We start from the raw sequence: 26,140 nt of genomic DNA, 5'->3' as shown, positions 1-26,140 counted from the left end.
GAATGAAAGCTCTGAACAGGAACGTGTTTAACCTCATCTAAGATCTTACAATACAGCTGAAGCTAGAGGAGCCCATGTTTGTTAGAAGGACGTGTGGAAAGTTTTAAAGTTACATAAGCATAAGAGACTGGATCATGTTCATCAAAAGTGTGGATTTCAATTTCAGAAAGGTTAGATGTTATTTTCCACACTAAAATTATCCAGTAAAGGAGAGAAAAGATTGATGTTGCTTATTGTAAAAAGAATTAGAGAAAAGAAAGGTGGCCAGATATCAGTAGCCCCAGGGAACTTGAAAATACCAAGAGATTGCGAACAAGGAAGTGCTTGGAAAATCGAAGCCATAGGTTGTTTATGTACTCCTAGCATCACCTCCAAGCTGCATATATATGGATCTCACACGAAAAAGCACATCACAGAGAACTAAATTGAGACAGATCACTTTTCAGGTCACAGACTGGCCACTGGGTGGCATACACATGGGACATATTCAAAGAGCATTGAAAAGGCTTTAAAAATGTAACTGATATAACCACAAAAGAAGGCTGACTAGAAATTGTGGTCTGAACCCAACAGGGTTGATTCCCTGCTAAAACGGAAATATCAAGATTCACCATAAGATTTAATCAAGATACAAAGTCTTATAATCAATCTAAAATTCCTGGACGTAAGAACCAGGAAAATTACAACTTGCATGGGACAGGATAATTGACAGATGTTGTGATGATTAATTTTATGTGTCCATTTGACTGGGCTAAGGGATGCCTAGATAGCTTTTAAAACATATCTGAGTGTATCTGTAAGGATGTTTCTGGGAAAGACTAGCATTCGAATTAGTAGACTGAGTAAAGACATTCACCTTCACCAATGTGGGTGGACATCATACAATCTGTTGAAGGCCTGAAAAGAACAAAAGGGCAGAAGAAGGGCAAATTCATTCTCTCTTCTTGAGCTGGCACATTCATCTTCTCTTGCCCTTGGCCATCAGTGCTCCTGGTTCTCTGGCCTTTGGACTCATACTAGAATTTACACATTGACTCTCCTGGTTCTCAGACCTTCAGATTTGAACTAGAATTGCACTGCCAGGTTTCTCAGGCTTCCAGGTTGCAGATGTCAGATCATGAGAATTCTCTGCCTCCATACTACATGAGCCAATTCCTTGTAATAAACCACTTTCTGTATATCTGTGTGTATCCTATTGGTTCTGTTTCTATGAAGAGCCCTGAGTAATGCAGATGTCAACACAAAAATGACAAAGATGCTGGAATTATCTGACAAAGACTTTAAGCAATTATTATAAAAAATTCCAATAAGCAAGAGTTAACACTTGAACCAACTGGAAAGATTTAAAGTCTCAGCAAAGAATAGAAGATATAAAAAAGAATCTAATGAAAATCTGATGATGAAAGGATAGAATAACCAAAATAAAAAACCAACTGGATAGGCTCAATGTTAGAATGATTGAAGAAAACAATCAGTGAACTTTGCACATGATTCAATACAAATTATCCAATCTGAACAAAAGAGAAAAGACAACTAAAAATACAGAGTCTTAGGAACCTGAACAATAACAAAAGGTCTTAACATCATGTCATGGAATTTCAGAAAGAGAAGACAAAGAAATATTTGAAGAAATAATGGTTGGAATATTTCCAACTGTGGCAAAAGTCATAAACCTATATATTTAAGAAACTTAGCAAACTCCAAACAGGATAAACTCCAAGAAATCCATGTCCAGAAACATAATCAAACTACTGAAAACTAAAGATAATGAAAAATTCTTGAAAGCATCCAAAGAAAATGGTACACTATTTACAGGGGGACCATAATTCAAATGACTAAAGGTTTCTCACCAGAAACCATGGGAGACAGAAGGTAGTGAAATATCATCTTCAAAGTCCTGGGGTGGGTGGAACCTGTTCACTCAAGATTCTATATTTTATGAAAATATTCATAAGGAATTAAGGTGAAATAAAGACATTCTCAAATGCAGAAAGGACTTAAAAATCAGTTGTCAACAGACCTGCTCTAAAAGAATTCTAAAGAAAAGCTTTCAGACTAAAGGAACTTGATACTAGAAGAAAGCCTGGAAGATCAGGAATGAAGGAAAAGCAATAGATTGTAAATATATGGGTAACTATAGTAGACTATTCTTCTCTTGAATTCTTTAAAGTATGTTTGACAGTTGAAAGAAAAATTTATGACATGGCCTAATGGAGTTTTCAATGTACATATAACTAGTATATAAGATAACTATGAAGAAGATTGGATAAAAAAGACATACGTGAAGATTTCTTCATATAATTTGAAGACATAGAATATCGTTTCTAAGTTCACTATGAAAAGTTAAGTGTGTGTGTGTGTGATAATCCCTAGAGCAACCACTAAGAAAACTACACAAAGAGATATAGTCAAAAACACAGTAGATAAATTAAAATTGAATACTAAAAATGTTTGAATAAACCAGAAAAAGCAGAAAAGATGGAACAGAGGAATGAAAAACAGGGGAAGCAAACAGAAAACAAATAATAAAAGTATGGACATGAAATGTAAATGGTCTAAATAAATCAATTAAAAGACAGAAATTGTTAGAATGAATTAAAAACACATGACCCAACTACATGCTATCTATGAGAAACTCACTTCAAACGTAATTATACAGGTAGAATCAAATGGAAAAGAATAAACCAGGTGAATACTAATCAAAAAAAGGGAATATCTGTCTAAGTAAACTTTAGATTAAAGAAAATTACTAGGGATAAAAAGAGACATTACATAATCATAAAAAAGTCAATTCACCAAGCATACATGAAAATACTAAATATACAATTAGCAAACAGCGGAGCTTCAAAATACATAAAGCAAAAACTGACAAAACTAAAGGCAAAAATAGACAAATTCACAATTACAGTTGGAGGTCTCTTTCAGTAATTAATAGAACTATTAGACAGAAAATAAGCATGAATATAGAAAAACCAAACAATACCATCATCCAACTGAACTAAACTGACATTATAGAACACTTTCCCAGCCAATATCATTTCATTTTTTTTCCTTTCCTTTGTGGAAAAACTCCTCAAAATAGTTATCTAAATTTACTCTCCCCCATTCTCTCTTTGAACCACTCTAGGCAAGATTTTGCCTCCATCACCACACTGAAACTGTCCTGGTCAAGTTCACTGATGACCTCCATGTTGCTAAATCCAGTGGTCCAATATTGGTCCTCATCTTTTTTGATATCAGCAGCATGTGACACAGTTAATCACTTCCTCCTCTTCAAAACACTTTTTCCACTTGGCATTCAAGTGAAAGTCACTACACTTCTTCCTCCTATTCAGTGGCTACTCATTCTTAGAAACTGAATTTCTCCTCATCGACCCAGCCTCTAACTTCTGGGTGCCCCAGGTCTTAATCTAGTTCTTAGATCTCTTCTTCTATCCATACTCACTCCCTTGGTGATCCCATCCAGGTTCATAGCTTTAAGTGTCACCTATGCACTGATGACTCCCACATTTGCGTCTACAGGTAGCTGGAACCTTGCCCTCTCACCTCTCTTCCCTCTCACTTATTCCATCCCAAAAACACTGGCCTGCTTGTGCTTCTCTCAAAATGCCAAGCATATTCCTGACTCGGGACCTCCCACTGTCTGGGATATTCCTCCTCCAGATAGCCACATGGCTCACTCCCTTGCTTCCTTCAAGTCTTATCTCAAAAGTTATCTTTCCAGAATATCCTCTCTGGCAACACAGCACAGCAGTTAAGAGTCCAGTCAGCCAGCCTGGGTTTCATTCCTGACTTTGCCACTTCCTGGTGGTGTGACCTTAAATAAATTACCTAATCTATCTAGGCTCCAGTTTCCTCATCTTTTAAATGGGGATAGTTATAGTACCAACCAAATAAGGTTGTTAAATTTTTTTTTCTTGGTGATCTCCCCCAATTAAAATGTAAGTTCTCAGAAAACAAGAATTTTTAGTTTTTTTTTTTTTTTTCTGCTGTAACTCAGTGTCTCAAACATTGACTGACACATATTAGGCCCCCACTTCAATCAGTATCTGCCAAACAAATAGACAAATGAAGGTGTAAGCGAAAAAAAAAGAGAAGGATATGAAGAAAATATTCCTTATTGACCAAAAGATGAACACAGAATTTCAAGATGCACTGAATGAATGAATGGATGAATGAATGAAAATGGTGAATAAATTACAACGTAAACACTATGAGTGTAAGGACCTTGTTTGTATTCCCTGATTCAAGGTCACAGTAGGCACTCAACATTTACTTGTTGTATAGCTGAATGAATGAATGAACGAATGCCCTGTTTAGTCTCCTGGTCCTTGATCTGCAAGAATGAGACTCTAACAGGGAGAAACATGAGCATGTCCCAGAGAATCCTGTTCATACGCTGGTAGGCCCAGTGCTGAAATACACACAGGAAATGGAGGTAAAATGCTGGACATTTTACAGCAAAGGCCATTCTGAATATTTCATCAATTGAATAATACACTAAAGGTGAATAAATATGGTCAATTAGTTAGTCTATGCTCCCATTTTCATGTTTCCCAACTTGGGGTTTCCTCAAGCACGTGCACACACACACAAATCACAATCAACAGGTAAATACCAGAAGGAAGGTAGGGTAGGGCTATGGGATTATTCTGTGATACAAGAGGGGCCCAGGGCAGCTGTGGTACAAGGACAAACAACAGATTGTAGGCCTCTGTGGGGCTGCTCTGTGGGATGACGGCCATGATAACTGTACTTAGACCAGGAGGGCTAAGAATAGCCCTAATGGGTTGGGGGTGAGAGATCACTGGAAGAGTGGTCTTTCCAATAATATGATAATGACAAGGCATTTACGAAGTGTCAGGCATTACACTGAGCACTTTGCATGCATGCTCTCATTTAATCCTCACTGGTCCCAGATAAAATAGGAATTACTCTTACCCCATTAAATGAATGAGAAAACAGGCTAAATAATATTCATTTAGAGAGTGGTGGCAGCTGGAATTTTAAGCAAAAGCTCTCAATCACTTACTTCCAAAGATAACATTTACCCTGGGAGGGATTTAGAATCACCTGGTCTGGACGTTAGGGGTCTAGGAATCTTGGGGAAGAATCTGGAGAAGAGAGGATAAAGGTCAAACTTCCATGGAGAGGTACTATGTAGGGAAGGCCAGACTGGAGTCTCTGGTAGACTAGACAAGTACTGCAGCACCCAAGGGCAAACCAGAGAGTCTAATTTCAGAGTGCTCCCTCGGCCTGTTCTATTCTGTCATCTCAGAAGCTCAGTGAAGTCCTCTTGAACATGCGAGTCTTGACTCATCTCTGCTCTGGGAACCAAATACAACCTCATGTGTATGAGTTGGCCAGGATATTAACGTGAGGAGGAGGGCCCCTTCTCTCACCCTGAAGCCCATGTGGGGTTGGGTGAGGGTGAGTAGGGAGATCAAAGCAGAAGATAAAATGCCATAGATGGAGTCAAGAGCTGCCCAGTCCTTCCAGGTCTAGGTTCTGGGGGCCATTTTACCAACAAAGGTGACATTCCCTACAGAAGGTCAATACTAGGAAATCATACAAAATGCTGAGTACGTGTACTACATCGTCATTAGGAGGTGCAGTCAAGATTCTGGAACTGGGAAAATGACCAAAGGAATAGGAAATAAGCCACGGAAATGCAGGGACATCACCAATGAGATTCCAGTATGGCTGCCAGATGGAATCCTCCTGGTCTGAAACTGCTCTGGACAGGTCGCAAGCTCTGGCTGGCCTTTGCTCTCAGCCCTTTAAAGTTACCTCTAGGCTCCTTCTTTTATCCGTAATAGGTGCATCAGAAGTACCCAGCACAAAGCAGGTGCTCAGGAAATATATGCTAAATGAAAGCATGAAAACAGATTTGGGCCATAAATGCCAGTCAGTGAAATACTGATTTAAATTGACTTGCTTCCATTATTTATCTTAGGACTCATGCCTAGAGTCAAACTTTTTCCCCTTAAATTAAAAAAAAAAAAAAAAAAAAAAAAAAAAAAAAAAAAAAAAAAACCTCAAACATATCCTAAAGGTGGAAATATTAATAAAAGATATTTTGGAATGGTCTAAAACTGAAGAGCATATTTAACCTAATGCAATAAAAGTCTACTGCACATACACACACACACACACACACACACACACACACAGAGCTTCAGGGGGTTGGGTGCTGTCAGGTAGACTGAAACGCCAGTAGCTAAATCCTTATGGAGGCAGATAAAGTACTAAATATAGAATCAAGTCTTCTTTCAGATCAGTTCTCCTATCCTTTCATTGGAAAGCTTACCATAGTAAGCTACTCATCAAGACATAAGCAGCATCCATTGATATCTTACAATGCTATAAGACTTTGTCCTCAATAAACAAAAGAGGAGGTTTTCTCTCCTTGAGGGCCCTTTAACCACGAAAACGAAGTCAAGGCAGATTCTGTGCTCCAGGACCTGCTCCTGGGGAAGGGGGATGTAGGACTGCTTAGCCCAGAGAGCAAGCCTGGGGCACATTTCCATATGACTGGCCTTCATCAATGGTAGGGCTTGCATTGTGTCACTCAGCCTTCTCTTAGGTGGAGAGAGCAGAGCAGGAGGGCATAAAGGAGAAGTACAACTAAGCAACCACCCAGAAAACAAAACCCTGGCAAGCTTGCTGAGCCTCACAGGGTGTGCTGCGCCTTCCTCTTTACTTATAAGCTCAGGAGCCGAGGTCAGTAATAAAAGCCCACAGCACTAAGCCACGGAGTGAAATCATGGTTTCCCTACTCCAATGACAAGAAGGAAAACAAACTGATTAGCTCCCCACACAGCCAAGCCCTTACCAACATGAATCACACAATACTCCTGTGAAATATTCCAATTCAAAGGATTCGCTACTTACAGCAGTATTCCCTTTAAAGTTATTGGTTTTTTATTGCATTCTTATTATTTATATTTGTTAACCCTGGATTACAAATTTTTATCATTAAAAGATAAATTAGTCAGACAAGGCAATGATGCACTTGGTTTCCATGACAACACTTCACAAAAAAAGTTCAACCTGCTGCATCACCACAGAGCACTTTGAAAATCATTTCCTAGCAACCCCACGGGTATCCAGAGACACAGACCTTCATCTCAGCCTTTTACTCAGACCTAAGAGAATTACACAGATGATGACACAGAAAACAGGTCACTCGGTTAGCACAAACATTTCAAGTTGGTATATTTCACTAATGTGTGCAGCAAAATAATTCCCAGCTATGTCTGCAAGGAGATGATATATGCAGCTATGTGAATGTCTCAAACACACAGCATCTTCCCCCTAAGCTATGAGCTATGAAAGACATTAAACTAAATTCCACTTTGATTAACTTGATTTAAAGGCAAGTGATCACCTTTGAATAATTCACAAATATCTATGCCCCTATCTAGAAAAGAGGAATTTTTAAAGCACCCTCTGCCAATCTGAAAGACAGTGTGGCTCTCTCTGTTTCAGGCTTATCACAGTACAGTGATATGCACTAATATATTGGGAAAATAAGAAGAATGTACAAAGTTTAAGAGACTTCATAACAAAGTTTACAACCTAAAAGACAAGAAGCTTTTGCATAAGTAAATGTGAAATACTGAGGAATGTTTTTTAAATATGAAAAATGGATGTTTTTCTATGCTTGCAAAATTTCTCAAAGTTCTCCAAAATAATACAGTCTAAAATTAACAAAATATACAATGTGATCACTGTAAAACAGTTGATTACTGTGCAAGTTAGTCTCCAATTGCAAAAACCACTATGCCCATCCACATCCACTGTCTGCCCTGTTCTGTGTCTTGAAAGGCTGATCTGTGCAGCCTGCACAAGCCTCCCTTGTGGCTGGCTTCATGTTGGATGTGACCAGTGGGCACAGTGACCAGAAATGCAGGGCAATGGAGGATGAGAGTTGAGAGAGGTCAGGTCACTTCTTCCCCGCTCCTTCCCTGCTTCAGTGCCCTGTCCTGGCAATAGCATGTGCCTTCATGAGTACCGCTTATGCCAGGGGCCCCTCAGTCTACAGTCCTAGGGCTGGTAAGGGCTAAATACAGTTGCTAGTCTGGGCATCTCATTGTCCCTTGTCTTTCCTTATCTATGCTCACACTTCCGTAAGCAGAACCTACACTGAAGTCTCTTCATCAGAACCATCTGGGGTGAGCTGTTTCCCATGGGACCGGGACTGATGCAACTTTGACAACTGCAATCAATTCTGAATTAACACGTAGCAAAACCTTTTGTCACACAGCTTCCTTTTGACATTGTTACCATTATCATCATTCCTACTTTCTCTGATTATCATACAAAAGAAGACAGAAACGAAGGTGATTTGAAATTCCCTCCCTTTAAACCTAAACCCAATGACTTCCACTGTAACCAAAGAAAAACAGCCAAAAGAGAAACAGTTTTTCCTTAAGAACTTTAAGTCAATCTAAAAAGCAAGACTGTTTAATCCAAGTAAAAAGCAAGAAGAACTGAAAAGTAGAAAGGGGAAGTTCCCACACACTTTCCCCTACTTCCTTTTAAGCTGGGTCTTTGTAGCCTGACTTTGTTTGTGTCTTTCCAATTTCCACACTGTCTGCTGTATCTGCCTTCATACAAGCAGGTAAAAATGCATTCCAAAACAACTATATGTGAATTTTGTTTCAGTCACCATTTGGAAATTATTTTAACCGCCATTTCTTCCAAATTACCAAAACAAATATCAAGTACCAACACACACTGCATGACTCCATGCACCCAAACCAGAAACCTGGCCCACATTTAATTCTAGTGCTTCCAATGATTTGGGGTTAATGCTAAACTTCTGAACCAAATCGAAATCTTAGTTTCTGCACTTACAGAAATGGTGAGCAACTCTCTCAGTTCTTATTGAGAGGTCTGAACAACATGTGTTCACCAGTACCTCCTGTGGTGGCAAAAAATGGTGCAGCCTGAAGATTCTTGAGACTAAGTCTCTTGCTTTTCCTCCAGGTCCCACCAATTTCTTCTCCCAGACTGGAGTCAGGCAGTGATTCTCAACTCTTGACTTTGCATTGACATTGAATGTGCAGCTTTTTAGAAATGCACAGAATGGCCGGGTGTGGTGGCTCATGCCTGTAATCCCAGCACTTTGAGATGGCGGGTGGATCACTTGAGGTCAGAAGTTCGAGACCAGCCTGGCCAAAATACAAAAAATACAAAAATCAGTGAGGCCTGATGGTGGGTGCCTGTAATCCTAGATACTTGGGAGACTGAGGCAGGAGAATCGCTTGAACCTCGGAGGCTGAGTTTGCAGTGAGCCAAGATCATGCCACTATACTCTAGCCTAGGCAAGAGAGACAGATTCCATCTCAAAATAAAATAGAATAAATTTAAAATGCACAGGCTGGGCAGACCGCTTGAGATTGTGATTCCAGAGCTCTGGGATAGGGCTCCACAAGGGATTCTAGCATCCATCCCTGTAAAGCCAGTGTGTGAAGTGGTGTCTGTACTCTGGCTTCCTGAGCTAAAAAGGTGCAGTGTAAATTAAATTGACAAGGAATACCAATACAGTTTTTCTGAAGGCCCCTGGATCTAGCAGAGAACTGAAACCCAAGTTCATGTTGAGATTTCACCTATGGGATCTTATTTAATTCTTAAAAACAACCTTGAATGAGTCATCAGGGAAATGCAAATCAAACCACGTGAGATACCACTTCACACCCACAAGAATGGTTATAATAAAAAAGACAGGCAATAACAAGTGTTGGTGAAAACATGGAGAAATAGAGACCCTCATACATGCTGGCGGGAAAAGAAACTGGTACAGCCACTTTGGAGAACAGTTTAGCGGTTCCTCAGTTAAACACATAGTTACCATACAATGCAGCAGTTCTACTCCTAGTATATACCCAAGAGAAATAAAACCACATGTCCACACCAAAACCTGTGCAAGAATGTTCATAGCAGCATTATTCCTAAGAGCTAAAAAGTCAAAACAACCCAAATGTCCGTCAATGGATGAATGGATAAACAAAATGTAGTATATCCATACAATGAAATACTATTTGACAGTCAAGAGGAATGCAGTACTGATATATACTTCAATGAGAATGAACCATGAAACATCATGCTAACTGAAAGAAGCCAGACACAAACGCTACATATTGTATGAATCCATCTATAGGAAATGTCCATAATAGGCAAATCTATAGTGCCTGAAAATACATTAATGGTTGCCAGGGGTTCCTGGCGTAGGAGTGCGGAGGGGTGGGGATTGGAACTGACTGCTAATAAATTCAGAGTTTCTTTTGGGGGTGTTAGAAATTATCTAGAATTAGCAGTAATGGTTTTACAACATAGTGAATATACTGAAAGCAAAGAATTGTGCACTTCAAAATGGTTAATTTTATGTTTTTCTAATTATATCTCCATTTTCAAGAAAAAGTCAGTTACATGACACTTCATAGCTTGTGAATGGTATTCTATAGCAGTATCTGCGTGCCAGAGTACAATATTGCAAGCACTAGATAGAACTGGTGAATGCGTGTCCCACCTTTGGTCTAGGTTTACTAAAATTTTGACACTAATTTTTCTTTTATCCAACTGTTTGCAAGAAAAATGAATTCCGTATTTGATTCTCTCTCCTACCAGAGGAACATATGGCTTAACTAGAAAGAAAATTTACACAGTTACATTGATTAAATTGAGAACATAAGCTCTGTAAAGAGTATTTTGAGTTGGGCTCTCCTATCATCAGCCACTTAATTTACAAACTTACATAAACTCCTACAGACCTCTCCCTTCCACCCTTTCCTTTCCCTCTGTCAGCTTCTCTTTCCCCTGCTTCCTAACAAGAATGTTCTGCCAAAACCTGGACATCATTCCAGACTGTCCTATCTCCCACATCTGCCTTGCCCAAACATCAAATAACTTCCTAATTGTAAAATAAAAATGTATGCCCTCCTATTGCACTACTTTAATCCAGACCCTCTTCATCTATCACCTAAATCATTATAAATGCTGCTAAAATTGATCTTCCACACTAATGAAACCACAACTTGGACTGTGTCATTCCCCTGTTTAAAATCCTCCCTGTGATCACCTTGATAAAGTCTTCATTCTTCAGCCTGACAAATGAGGAACTCCAAAATCTGACCCTCATCTTTCATTTTCTCCATTTCTGACACCTTCTATATGTCTTCCACACATGGTTTACACAGAACTACTTGGATGGTGGTCCTCAGGTATTTTACCCCCTCAACGTTTGCTCATGTTAGTCCCTCTGCTTGGAACCTCTCCCTTCCTCCTCTCCCAGCTACACACCAAGTTAATCCCTATTTGTCTTTCAGGGTTACACTCAGACATCCAGACACTGCATTATTGGAGAAGCCACTTCCATGCCAGGTAGGTTCCATGCTCTTCCTTCATGCTTCCATGGAACACTTCCTCTCTCAGGCATTACAGAACTGTAGCAGACACTTGTAGGACAGGCAGGTTCCAACACAGCCCCCAATGATTCCCACCTATTTGTACTCATGCCCTTGTGTAATCCTCTCCTCCACATCCATCATATGACTACCATCTTACTGATAAAAGAGACTGTCTCTCTTGCTGGCTTTGATGAAATATGCTGCTATATGGGGCAGGACGGTGTGGCAAGGAACTGAGGGTGGTGTCGAGCCAACAGTCAGCAAGGAGCTAAAGCTCTCAGCTTAACAGCCATCTAAAAAGTGAATCCTACTAACAACCATGTAGATAAGCTTAGAAGATTTTCTCCAGTCAAGCCTTCAGAGAAGACCCTACCCTAGCCAACATCTTGATTGCAGCCTTGTAAGACACCCTGAAGTACAGGACCCAGATGAGCCGTGCCTGTACTCCTGACCCAGAGCAACTAATAATAAATGTGGGTGTCTTAGGCCCCTAAGTTTGTGGTAATGTGTTATAAAGAAGTAAATATCTGCTTGTGTGTTATCCCTTTCAACTACTCCAACTAAATATAAACTCACCTAGGGAAGCAACCATCCTATTCAACTTTGTATTCTTAAATCTAATGCAGGTGCTTGATGCCCAGTTAAGCCCTCAGTATATGTTTGTTGAACTGAACCAGTCTGCCCCAAAGTTTCTGCATATTTGACCCCAACCTTGCTTCCCCCTCCTAAACTGAGGCAGGTAACCAACTCTGTCTTCCATTCTGTGTGGCTCACAGCATAGTTAAGATACTCCACCTCCAAGATTATCTCTTATGGGCATGCACAGGCACACCTCCACTCTTTATATCACTTTCCCCATCTTTCATTTCCCATCTGTACCTCCAAAATTTTGCTATGAATCTAATTCATATTTGCTCTCTCTCTCTCATGGGTGCCTTCGCTTCTGCCAGTCTTTCTTCTCCTGCCCCATCCAAACTTCATGAATTAGTCTTTTCTCCCAGGAACCTAATTATTTTTATTGAAAAATGGTATTTAGAGGTATGATCTCACTCATTCATGTACAACTTGTGAGCCAAGAAAACTCCTTGAGCATTGCTAGTTGATAAAGTTGATACATTTATATAAGGAAAAAAACAAGGTCAGTTTAAAAATTATATTGGACACAAGAAAGCACTACAGGATCATTATGGATCAGATATGCGATTCTATCACAAAGATAAAATCCAATTTCTGAAACATACAAAAGAATATACATCTATGCATTCCATTTCTAAGGTGGAAAAAAACTTGATTTTAGGTCTTGGTGATTAATACCAAAATAAGGTACAATTATGCTCTAAGCTCTCATGAAGGCTCAAGAAAGTTCTTTACAACAATCAGTGATACAGAACCCCCTGTGGCATTCTGTGGGTGCTGACCAGGTTAATGCCAGTGTAAACGCATAGAACTTTAATGTAAGTGGAAAGGCAGAAGTGAAGATGAAAAGACAGCCACTATTCTTCTCAAATCACTTTGCTGCCATAATAAGGGAGGAGAATTACAATGTCCAACAGATGCAAGACAAACCCCCTCTAAAAAATTTGTCTCAGAGATCTCACACCTCCATGAAAATGAAACTATAGCTGGGTTAAAAGCAGAAAAAAGTACATTTTACTCAAAGAAAATCCTCTGAGATTAAGATCTAGAGATCTTAAGCTTGAGCTTCACCTAAAACTATATTACTATTTTACAATTACTAAACAACTAAAGAGTCCAAGGAAAGTCTTTGTATGATAGGCAGAAGTTAATGCTCCGGATAGATAAATATATTCTTTCTGGAAAGCATTATGTCACTATTGTACTAAAAAATTAGACTGTATGATATGAAAATATATAGGCATAGGGCCATTCCCTGTATCACCATTACAATAGCAAAAATTACTGGACATAATCCCCCCAGAAAACATCAATAGGGGACTGGCTGAATAAAACAAAGTACAGCCACATGATGGTATACTATGCAGCTATGAGTAGGAATGAGGAATATCTTTATGAACTATGATGGAATGATCTCCAGGATATTTGTTAAGTGAAAAAAGGAAAATGCAGAAAAGTGAGTTCTGCAGAACATATGTTAATGTGTATTTTAAACAATGGTATGAAATGCATAACATTTTAAAATATAATTACCAATAAGGCAGAGGGCATAGAATGTAAGAGACAGAGATAAAATCTAAATGTCTCTGAATACACCGTATTTTACGTTGAAGTATATAAATAATTTACATTCTTATAACACTAAATTAAACATTAAAGAAGACCAAATCAAAAGTAAAATGAAATAAATAATCCTAACTGTATTGTGCTAATCACTAACTGGTCCATTGTTAGTAGAATAGCCACATAAAAAGGAACTGATTCAAACAATTATAAACACAGTAATTTGCCTGCTCACCCCTAGTGGGATAGACCCTAATATCAAAAATCACTGGAAAAAAATTAAACTGTTTTCAGTGTTCGTATTGATTATGAAGTCGTGTTGATCACTGGTATTCTGAGATGTGTGCGTGGTGTGTGTGTGTGTGTGTGTGCACGTGCGTGTGGGATCTAACAAATGAGGAATTATCATGATGATGTTAAGAACCAGGATTTATGTCATGGGAAAGAGGAAATAGAAACGTAAGACTGATGAGGTTGAAGAAAAGGCTTGTAATCCTAAATTTAAACTGGATGAATAAGTATACACTCATGGTACATTTTTATCTTTCAAAAGTATCTATTTCCTGGCTATGTCCACTTAAAAAGTCCAGAAGCAATGACCAGTCCATTAGCAATGAACACCCCAGATCATAACTCTAAATACCATTTTCCAATAAAAATAATTAGGTTCCTGGGAGAAAAGACTAATTCTAGATCAGAGACAGGGAATGGATGCAACAAACCTGGGACATCTTGTCAGTCCAAAAAGGCAGGAAATCTGTCAAACGTTACTAGCAGACTATGAAAAGGACACAGGCGCCAACGTGGTTACTCCGAGTAGACAAAGTCAGGACAATTGAGCATCAGTAAGGACAATAACTGCAATGGACTATGACACATCTAACATTTATAAACTGATAATTTTATAGGAATTCAAAAATCATCACTGGTTACTTTTGGAGGATGCTAGGAAATCAACTCATTATTTTGAAAACTGGCAAATAGAAGAGTAGAATCAAGCATTTGCCCTGCCATTCTCATATGAACTGTACCTCAGGATAACCAACTATTGGATGGAGGGAAGTTTATCTTTATAGATGCATTCCAGAAGCACTGTAGAAAGAATGGTAAGCTTTTGCAACCCCTAAGGAATTAATTGATCTAGGCAACAATCATCAGTGGCTGCTAACGTCACCAAGAGACACAACCAGATATCATGTGCCTCCTGATGGAGGTCCATGACACTACCTATAAAGTAACAAAAAGAAACTACCTATAAAGTAACCCAAAAAGAAACAAGTAAATAAACCTGAATCCTATCAAGCCTCTAGATCTAACTACCAACATACAGGGAATACAAGGCCAGAAGAATGTGGTTAATGATACCACAGGAATGTAATCAGCAAAGTCCAGACTGTGGGAAACTCTGCTGGACAAATGACCCAGTTTCTTCAACAAACAAATTGTAAGAGAAAAAGAAAGAGAGGAAGGGGAACTCACAGATTAAAAGATTCTTAAGAAACATATCAATTGATTGCAATAGGTGGATCTTATTTGAAAGATGATTTAAAAAATCTTTAAATGAAAATGTTTATGAGATAGGGAAACTTCAACACTGTCTTGTATTTGATAATATTAACAAATTATTTTAATGTAGCCATCTGCTAATAGTATTGTGGTTGTGTTTTCTAAACAGTCCTTATCTTTCAGAGTTACATACTGAAATAGTTACAGCTGAAATAAGAGGATGTTTTAGATTTGCTTTAAAAGAATCCCAAAGTATGGGGGAAAGTAGGAGGTATAAATAAAAGAATAGTCTTAATTTGTTACTGTTGAAACTGGGGGATGTACACGTGAGGTTTCACTATCCTATTTTCTCTACCTTTGTATACATTTGAACTTTTCCATAATAAAAAATGTTCAATTACGAGCCTTCAAAAATTGGCTTGTATATTATTATCAATAATAAGCAATACTTACTGGGTGTTACATTCAAAGCTAGCAATGGCACATATATTGATTATATCATCCTTGCAGCAACTCTATGAGGTCAGAACTTTCACTATCCTTATTTTTCTATCCTTAGACAGAAGAAATTGAAAATTAAAGAAGCTAAGCCATAGAACCAAGTAGATGGTACATGTAAGACCACAGTACAGCATAGTTCTCTGACATCAGATCCCAAGTGTCCAGTGAGAAAAGCAAAAACCATTTTATATATATTAAGAAAAGATACCACTGTAATGAACTGTTTACAAAGGTGTTAGAAGGTATGGATGAACAAAGGGAGGATGGAGGTAGAGCTGGAGAAACTAAAAAGATAAAGCAGTAACATCCAGAGACAATAAATTGTTAACACCCTTGGCTGACACCCGCCAGCCCACACTCGTGCTGATCAGCGGAGGGGGCTGGCATCATCACCACTCAGGCAGCACCACTGCCACTTAGCAGGGGCCACTGCTATCGCCTGTTCCTTTCTCTCACATTCCAATTTCCTGCCAGTATCTCCTACCTGTGGAATCTAAGAGGAAACCATCTGGAAAAGTAATGTGGAAGATGCAGCTTGCAGACTTCTAGCCTCATATAATACAAAGGAGAAAATGGGGAAGCAAAAATGGAGCTACAAACTAAGAGACAAAAAACCAACACCACTACTGTGCTACACTTGTCAAGTTACAATGTCAAATTGTAATTGCTTGACTTAGAACCTTGATGTAAATTCACTTTCTTCCTCCCTTTTTCCATCATGGTAGCTACTTGTGTGGTCATTATGCACTTGAGATGTGGGTAGTCCCTACTGAGATGTAGTGTAATCGTAAAATACATTCCAGACTTTAAGAACTTAGTTCCAAAAAAAAAGAAAGAATGTAAACTATCTCATTAACAAATTTTATATTGAGTACATGTCAAAATAATATTTTTAACATATTGGTTAAGTGAACATGTACTAAAATTAATTTACCTGCTTATTTTGACTTTTAAAAATGTGATTCATAAAAAATTTTAAAATTATATGTGCAGGTTACATCTGGGTCACATTTTATTTCTATTGGGTAATGCTGCTTTAGAGCTTCAACCCAAAGCAAGCCTTATCTGGCAGTCTCTGAACCATAACACCCAAGGGTATTCTCAGCCATCAACTCCACCAGACTTTAGAGTCCTTCTTAATCAGTTCTCTTAGATCCTATTTATGTCTGGCAGCTTTGAGCTCCAGGCTTAGAAAGCCTGACCTTAATTCTGCCTCTGGCCCCTGCCTGTGGCCGTACAGTTGTCTGCTCCTTGGCTTTTCCTTACAGTCTTCAGCTGACTTACCCCTCAGGCTCACAGTTCTTCATGCTCTCCCAGTAGGAGTGTCTCACCTGGAAGAACCCAATTCCCAATCCGTAACTCCTGCCAGCCAGCCGGCACTCAGTCAACACATTGCCTTCCCACAGAAGACGACAATATAGGGCACAAACAATGGAAGCTCCTGAAACGTGGAACTATGTCATATTCTGGTTTTTGAGATGGAGTCTCCACTCTGTCACCCAGGCTGCCTCCCAGGTTCAAGCAATCTTCCTGCCTCAGCCTCCTGAGTAACTGGGATTACAGGTGCAAGCCACCACGTCCGGCTAATTTTTGTATTTTTAGGAGAGATGGGGTTTCACCACGTTGGTCAGGCTGGTCTCGAACTCCTGACCTCATGATCCACCTGCCTCGGCCTCCCAAAGTGCTGGGATTACAGGCATGAGCCACCACACCCAGCCATCATATTCATTTTTTTTATCACTCCAAACCTAGAGTAGTGCCTTAGTATAAGGCAGAAAATACACACACACGTACTTGAGAACCTAGCGGGTTTACACGGACTGTACCTCTAGGTTATACCAATCCTTTTAGAGATGCATTATCCCTACCGTGCAAGGAGAAATCATGCAGCTTCTCCGAAGTCACAAAGTTTGTACAGGGCAGAGCTGGAACTCAAGCTGGAGTCAGTGAGCACCTTTCCTTCACACCAGGTTACCCTTTTGTAGCCACAAAAATTATAGCAAAGGAGCTGCAAGGGGGCCTTGTGAAATGCCTCCCTTCAAAAGCTCCATGATGTTTGGGGCCTTGGCATGACTGGAGAGGGCTAGGTGGACACCAGGATGTGCCTCCACCCCCAGGGTGGTCAGTGGAGTCCTCATCTACAAACAATGAGTTTCGAATAAGGACACACTCAACTTAGCTAGAACTGTTTCTTCAAGAAAAGTGCCTCACCAACTTGAACAAGCTCCCTTCAGTCAAAACTAGGCAGTCTAAGCACAAATAGGTTTAATAACTGCAATGCATCAACACATCAAATGCACGTAAACCTATAACGATTCATAATGATACTAAGCAAATTAACAGGCAAAGAACTCCTGCCACCTTAGGAGAATGCTAGGGAGTCAATTCATGAAAAAAGTTTCTTGAGGCATTCCAATGAACACATGAAGACAAAATTATAGCATATCACCATTTTACAACCTCTAATGACTAATGGATATAAGTAATGATCATTAATAAGAGTTAGCATCACAGAAAAGAGACAACCAAACATCCTACAAAACTTAGCATACTCCGATTTTCTGTTAGCATCACAGAAGAGACAACCTCCACCCTGCAAAACTTAGTATAATCCAATCAAACCTCTAAATCAAACTACAGTTTCTAGCAAACACAGAAGGCAGGGAAACATGTTAGATGCATCATGGGAATGCAATAAGTAAATTTTAGATTGGGGGAAAATCTACAGGACAAACAACCCAGGTTCCTCAACAAACAAACTGCAAGTATATAGAAAAGAGAGACTGGAAGGGGAAGCTACAGATTAAAAGAGACTTAAGAGGCATAGCAACCTACTGCAATGAGTGGAGTTACTGTTTAGATACCAACAAACAGTAAAAGAATAAGTAGTAAGACAATTAGAAAAGTGTGATTGATATTAAGTTGTCATATTTTTGGTATATAATGGTTTTATGATTTATTTTTAAAAACAGTTCTAGTTAAAAGATACCAACTGAGCTATCTGTAGATGAAACAGAAAATAAGTGCCACAAAGAAGCTAGACACACCCCTTTTTACCTGGAGATAAAATAGGACAGTGAAAACAGGACGGTTGAGCAGATGTAGCTCTGAGTCCCTAGCTGTGTGACCTTGGTCAAGCCACTTGAGCCGCCTGTGCCTCCGCTTCCTCCCTAGCAATGTGAGGAAGGAATAACACCACCTGAGCCCCTCAGCTCCCCAGCACACATGGATCACTAAAGATAACTACTCCCTAAAGGAACTTCACGAATTCTCCCTCATCTGCTTCATCAGCCTCTAATTAAACCCGCTTCTCCCAAAGGACACCCATACAAAAGAAACGGGAGTTCTAATTCAATTTTATGTTTCTTTCACAGCAATATTGTTTCAACAGTGTAAATATATTCCAGCTACATAATGGGCTAAAACTTTTTTGTGCTAACCTAGAAACCTAAATGCCACATATAACATGTTTCTATATGAAAGTCTTTCCCCAATAACAACTAGGTGCCTTACAAACTAATGTTTGCCATATAGTCTGCATATAAAAGTGAACACTGCCTTTCACGTTCATCCAAAGTATTTCCTGGTTGTGTTTTAGGATTCAAAGTTCTCACCTTTGATATAATAAGAGATTCCAACCTTTTGCCCCACCTCCTTGTCCCTTCTTGAAAATCTCAACAAAGTCTGCAAAACTCCCCTCTACCACCACCCTTAGGGAGATCAGGCTAAGTGGATCACACTCCCTTGCCCTCACCTGTTCCTCCCAAGGGATGAAGGCTCCACAGTCAGTCAGCCAGTCCCAGGGCCTGACAGTCCTAATGGGCCAGATCACTGCAGAGAACAGCCTGGGTGTCAGAGAGCTCACCCTGGGCTCCACATGTGTCTGAGAAGAAGGGCAGGGCAGCAACCACAAGGACAGGAGGACCTGCAAGAGCATACTGGGTGAGGAGGGGTCCTGAAACTGGCTTCACAGGCCCAGCATTATAGATGTGGGAGCGGGAGAGCAGGAAGTCTCCTGCAAATTTACCCGCCTAGGTGTTCTGTCCCAGCAACACTTCCCAGAGCAGGTGTGTGTGCGTGCATGCATGTGTGTGTCTGAGGCTGCACATGACAGATGGATCTGGGATGAAAGGTGGTAACCACCCAATGCTTGCACAGGCACAGACTAAGCTGATCCTTGCTCCTTTCAGTCTTTATTTGGCCATCCTTCTTTTGAGCATCACACTCTCGATTGTGGGGGAAAAAGACTTCTAGTTCCAACTAAGGCTCAGCTCCAAACACTATTGGTGGGCTTTTGTTTCCTTGCAGAGACCCCATTTCTCGGCCAAGACTGTCAATCCATTTTTTAAGCTGAAAATTAGTATGTCCCACAAGGCCCCAGGACCACTAGTGGCTGAGGTGTGGATTGTTGGGTCATCACTGGCCATCATAAATGTATTTGTCTCTCCATTTGGTCATTGCTCTCGTCTGAAGCTCCCTCAGCAGGAACCCTGGAGTGGACAAAAGCTCTGGCTATCCTGAACTCTTGTCATCACCTTCCAGTTCCGGAGCTTTAATGCTATTTGTGGGTCTGACGTCAGAACGGCACCTTTTTCTTCATATGGTACCCTGGGTAATAGGTTGCTTTAAAATCTCTCATGCACCTTCCTATAAAAATTTCCAAAATTCAGGGTCTTATCTCAGTTTTATGACTCACACAGGCAACTGAGTCCCTGGAGCTAATCATTACATCTCCCTATTTGAGAGAAAATAGGTTTTAGATGTACAGTGTATCATTTTCCCAACAATAAACTGTGTCTGACAGCACCCAAAATGCAGCAATATGAAAACCAACCGAGCTCATGCAAAATGCTTCTAAGAGCAATTAGAGACTGAGGCTTCAGGCTACAAGTTTATATCAAAGAATTCCACAGGGAACCACCTCAGGATAACACCAAGGCCTTGACCTTTAAATTCTGCTGAGTGCAGGCTCAACAGTCATGGAACCCAAACCCCAGCTTGGGCCTTGGACTGGCAAGATTCTACTATGAAATCTCTGGAAATCCAAGTGAAGCAGACAAAACCCATGTCTGTGGCAGCAGTTTGCAAGGCTTTGGGATAACATATCTGTCTATAAATCCAGTTAGTCATCTATTGGCCAAATCAATGTACTTGAAAGTGTGGGATACATTTTCCATAAAAAACAATTACCTGTTTCAAAAATATCTAAATCTAAATAACCGAAATCTCATTTTAATTACCCAAAGAGTAATAATAGCAACCATAAAAATAAGAGCAGCTACTATTTGTACAGCACTTACAAAGTGTCAGGCACTGTGTTCAGTGAAAATAATGACAACATGTTGTGCCAGAGCTTGTCACATTTTGTGTGCATTTTTTAATTCTTCTCCAACTTCAAAACACTAGTTCAAGTTAATAGAAGGGGTGAGAGTGGATATGTGAAAGGAAAAATCTCACTCACGAGGCTCCCTGCTCCCCTTCCCTCTGCCTGTTTATCATCCTTCCGCTCTAAATAACTGCAGTTCCAGGACCAGCCACACTTAGGGCTTCAGGCTGTGTGGCCACAGGCCTGAGTGTGCAACACTTTTAAGGGATGGGCTCATGGGGTGAGAGACCACTCGGACCCTCCTGCCTTCAAACTTCAGTCCTCGCCTTGGGAAATTTATCCCACCTCTTGCAGCCCCATTTTCCTCTTTTCTAAAGTAAAAATAATAATGTGTAGCTCATAGCAGATCAGGCAAAATCATGCAGATTTGGTGAAACAATGTATATAAAGTGCTCAGCAAATAGCAAAACTTAAATAACAACTAATATTATTATAGCTATCCTGTTTACCTTGTTGCAAAGTGTACAAACCGTGCACGAAAACTTAAATTGCCTTGGAAACAAGAGGCAACCATGAAATATTCTTATTTTCATTGATGGATTATCCAAAAGCAAAATAGTTCCTTGATTTTTAATACAGTAATCACAAGCTTCTTAAAGCAAATTTTCAGCAGATTAGGCTAATTCTACTTCAGGAACTACTTTTCTGTGCATTCTCCCTAAGGAGGTGGAAAGGAGGGGATGAAAGAAATCAATGGTAAAGAGTAAAGCAGAAAAATCCTAAATAAGAGCTGACTATTATCTGCTGATGGGAGAAAAAAAGAGACTGGGGAAGGAGCCATGAACAACTAATTCTAAACTAATATATACTACAACTTGTTGAAAAGTAGTGTTTTGGGCCAGGCATGGTGGTTCACGCCTGTAATCCCAGCACTTTGGGGGCCACGGCAGGTGGATAGCTTGAGCTCAGGAGTTTGAGACCAGCCTGGGTAACGTGGCGAGACCCCATCTCTACAGAAAATACCAAAAAATTAGCCGAGGGTGGTGGCACCACCTGTAGTCCCAGCTACTCGGGAGGCTGAGGCGGGAGGATAGCTTCAGCCTGGGAGGCGGAGGTTGCAGTGAGCTGAGATCACACCATTGCACTCCAGCCTGGTGACAGAGTGAGACCTCATCTCAAAAAAAAAAATAGTGTTTTCTACTAAAACATAACTACCAAGATTTCCACTGCAGGGTAAAGGTAACTCCTATCTTTAAAAATAAATTCCTGGACACATTTTAATATTTTTAAATATGTTCTAAATGTACACATTCTTTATTGAAAATATAACCTTATAAGCACATAGCAAAACCCATTTTTTTTAACTTTTTGAGCCTGTGGAGAGAAGGTTATAGAAAGCGGGCAAGTAAAAACTGAGAAAAAAAAATGGAATAAACTGATAAGACAGGGTCCTGAGTCTCTTATGAGGCTCAGGTCTTTCTCCCGCATTCCACCCTTGGGCTTTGAATTCAGGATAGGGAGAAGGACAGCAGGCAGGGGACAGAAGAAGTGATAAAAAACGTGTATCAGCAGTCAGGGGACAGAATGAGCTGAAGAGAAGGATATGTTTACAGCAATAACTTTGAGGTCTCCAACCAAGATAATTGGACATATTTTAATATCATTAGTCATCAAACAGGAACTGTAAACAGTGAATTAAGTGGTCATTTTAAAATGCCATTATTTTAGACAATCATCAAACTGCCCATCACAATTTGAGTTTATCTATACCGAGGTAGCTCCAGTGACACTGAACATCTCTTACTGCCTGTTACGAAGAGCCTTTGGGATATGCTCAGGATATTTTTCATTTGCCCCTCCAGATCCACTCTCCACCCTGCTGAGTACCTGGAAAACCCCAATCAACAGATTCCTTTTCCCTCTGGTTTCCAGATGTGGAAACCAGCAGGAGCTTGATGAAAGGGAGGACAATGTCATGAAGGGACTTACTGCTTTGGCTCCCTCCCTGCCCACTCCTCCTGAAGGCTACAGCTTCTGAGGGTTTCCCTGACCTACAGGTTTGATTTCTCAGATTCCCATAACTACCCTGGTTTCTCAGCTTCCCATAACCACCCTGATATGGTTTGGCTGTGTCCCTCCCCAAATCTCATCTTGAATTGTAGCTTCCATAATTCCCATGTGTTGTGGGAGGGACCTGGTGAGAGGTAACTGAATCATGGGGCAGTTCCCCCCTTACTGTTCTCATGAGAGTGAATAAGTCTCACGAGATCTGATGGTTTTATAAGGGGAACCTCTTTTGCTTGGTTCTCATTCTCTCGTCTGCCACCATGTAAGACATGCCTTTCGCCTTTGGCCATGATTGTGAGGCCTCCCCAGCCACGTGGAAATGTGAGTCCATTAAATCTCTTTTTCTTTCTAAATTACCCAGTCTCTGGTATGTCTTTATCAGCAGCGTGAAACAGACTAATACACACCCCCTCCCCTTGACTCTTCTGGGGTAGTAACAGCTCCCTCTTTTTCTAGCCTAGGGTGCTTCAGCATCATTTGTTGTCTTTCCTTCATCCTGCCAAAACATTTGCAGTAGTCCCTTCATTTGATTATTCTGAGTTAACCCTTTTGGATGTGCAGTGTGTTTCCTGCCCAGACTCTGTCTGATCAGGATGCAAGGAAGGACTGGTTGGTTGGTCTTGTGTCATTTGGTGCTGGGTTCACAAAGTTACCTACAGCCCTCTGATTGGTCACCACAGCCTCCTGAATAGAACAGAAAGTAAGCAGCTTTTATTCCCCAATCAGAAGTCTCAACCTCGTTCAACAGCTGTCACCTTTGCTGAACCACTAATTTCTAGATTTCCCTTGCCTGCCTGGCCCCAACATTCCCACCTGCTCCCTGCCCCGCTCCAACTTTGCTGGTTGTCCAAACTCTGGACTCTGTGTTCCCACCTGGTTCCACGGGGCTCACTCCCTCCTTCCTATTTTGATTACTGTTTTGATTACTGGCCTTTACCCATGACCAGTTTAGTGCCACAGAATATGCCCTGCCCTCACCAGCATATTCTGTCCTGCTGGCACCCAGGCCATACCTGGTGGTCACCAAAACAGGATTTCAGTAGAAACTATATCATCTCTGAACAGCTGGCAGCTTATACTATGTTACATCCTGGCTTGAGGACTTACTTTCCTTCAAAAGGAAGAATTACCTGATAGTCCTTAAAAATTCATGGAACTACTGAAGAAAGTCGTGAAAATAAGGAAAATGTACTCATTCATTCTAATTAATGTGTTGGGAAAAGAAGGGACTAAATTGTAATCATATATACAATGGCAGAAGGCAAACTTAGATTTTATGAAATCAGCTTGCAGGACTCACTTGAGCTTACTAAACTTTACACTTCATTTTAAAATGAAAAATGATGGTGAAAGGCCTAGCAACAATTCCAAGAGCTGAGAAGAGAATATGTGCCTGTATCATGTAACATCCAGCCTTGCTTTAGACTTCTCTTGTGGTGGCAAAGCAAGACATTAGGACCTGTACAAACCCAAAAGGATCCTGGGGAAAACTTAACCTCAAGAAACCAGAGTTGGTTACGTGATCCAACGCTCCTCACTTACAGACTTTTTAGCCAATCTCGGAGGCTCAGAGTTTGACTTCCTGTACAGGGATAGCAGGTTTCCCATACAGAAGTGAACTAAGATGAAAGCAGTGCTATGGCCAGTACCCCAGATAAAGACAGTGTGGTACTGTGCACTCTGCTAGAAGTGGCCCCACCTCATTCACCTGGTCAACAGACAGATAATTTAATTCAGTAAAAAGCAGTGGTTCTCAAAATATGGTCCCCAGATCAGCAACACTAGCATCTCCTGGAAGCTTGTTAGAAATTCAAATTCTCAGGCCCCACCCAAGACCTACTAAATCAGAATCTCTGGGAGTGGAGTCCAGCAATCTATATTTTAACAAGCTCTCTAGGCGATTCTTGCGTAAAGTTTGACTCCAAAACACTGACTTAGAAAACAAAAATGACTCTTTCCCAAAATAGCTCTACTCCTCCCCCAAATAAAATCTCATTATTATTTACCATAAGGTCAGTGGAATATCTATTTATTTTCCTTTTATATATAGTCAACTCAGGATTATCCTCACAAATTCTGGAATGCTATGGAACAGAAAACATAGCAGTCACTAATAACTGGCTTAGGCACACCATTTTACAGGAGATTTATCCTCCTCATTAGGCTTTGCTTACCAAATTTCATGGCTATTTCCTGAATTGCTAGCACCTACAACACAGTCTGGCCACAAATACTGAATGAACAAATGAGCACATTCCGTATGAATGGAGGGAAAGCGGGGAGCTGGTGATGCTGCCATCTGGAAACTAACAACATCCTGTGTCTGATCCACAAAAGAGTTAACCTACACAGAGGTCATAGCAAGTTGACGATATTGTCAATAACGATTCTTTTCTACAACTGGCTGTCTATTCCCAGATGCTCCCAAGTAGGAACAGCTGGTATGAGAAAACTTGTAAGAATCCCTGGTTCTTCCCAGAGAGAGGTTCAAAAATCTCCTCTGAGGATTTCTGAACAAGAATTACAAAACTGGCACAATATCAAGAGTGAACATCCTGCAGGATTCTCCTGTTGGAGTACTATTTTTGAAAAGGCAAGCAAAAAGGAAAGAAATTGCTAGGAAGTTGCATTTTCACAGCAAATGGGAGACAAATCTAACTTCTTACCAGAAATGGAAACCCATGTGATATCATTGTACTGCATATGAATTATTAATGCTTATAATCCTTTTTTTTTTGCAAATTAGGTATTCAGGAAGGTTCCTGTTGACATCATGTTTGACATCATAATGCCTCATCATTCTAAAAGCTTAATGAGATGAATTATTGCTAGAAAAGAGAGAGAGAGATCAAGCACAGATTTTTGCACTCTGGGGAATACCAGAGGCCAAGTAGATAATGAGGATACACTTCATAATTGATGTAAAATGGTCGGGGGGAGGGGGTGGAAACTATTACAACCTTCCACCACTGTAAACAGGACCAAATGGTAAAGATTTTATTTTTCCACCTGTGTGCTTTGGAAAGGGGTGGGGCACCACCACATGCCTAGCAACTATCTCAAACTCTTAAGGGAAAAAAAGAATGCTTAGTCTACAAAAAATGAATGTAAAGTTTTTATAAAATTA

General features: G+C 40.2%; 1 protein-coding gene across 10 annotated transcripts in view; it reads right to left on the bottom strand.

Moving 5' to 3' along the window:
* The window catches only part of PDE8B (phosphodiesterase 8B), a 256,055-nt gene that overhangs the window by 193,266 nt on the left and 36,649 nt on the right, over window positions 1-26,140 (bottom strand). Inside the window, exon 1 of one of the 10 annotated variants that reach the window (XM_063664926.1) lies at window positions 8,863-8,999. The exons of the other annotated variants lie outside the window; for them this stretch is intronic. The gene's annotated coding sequence lies outside the window, so the exon portion shown is untranslated. Of the gene's footprint in view, window positions 1-8,862; window positions 9,000-26,140 lie in introns of those variants that run through there. 10 annotated transcript variants of the gene reach the window in all.

This window comes from Pongo pygmaeus, chromosome 4 (assembly GCF_028885625.2).
Source record: "Pongo pygmaeus isolate AG05252 chromosome 4, NHGRI_mPonPyg2-v2.0_pri, whole genome shotgun sequence".
In the NCBI taxonomy this organism is placed as follows: domain Eukaryota; kingdom Metazoa; phylum Chordata; class Mammalia; order Primates; family Hominidae; genus Pongo; species Pongo pygmaeus.
Note: the sequence above shows the minus strand (reverse complement) of the source record. Positions and strands in the feature narration are given on the sequence as shown.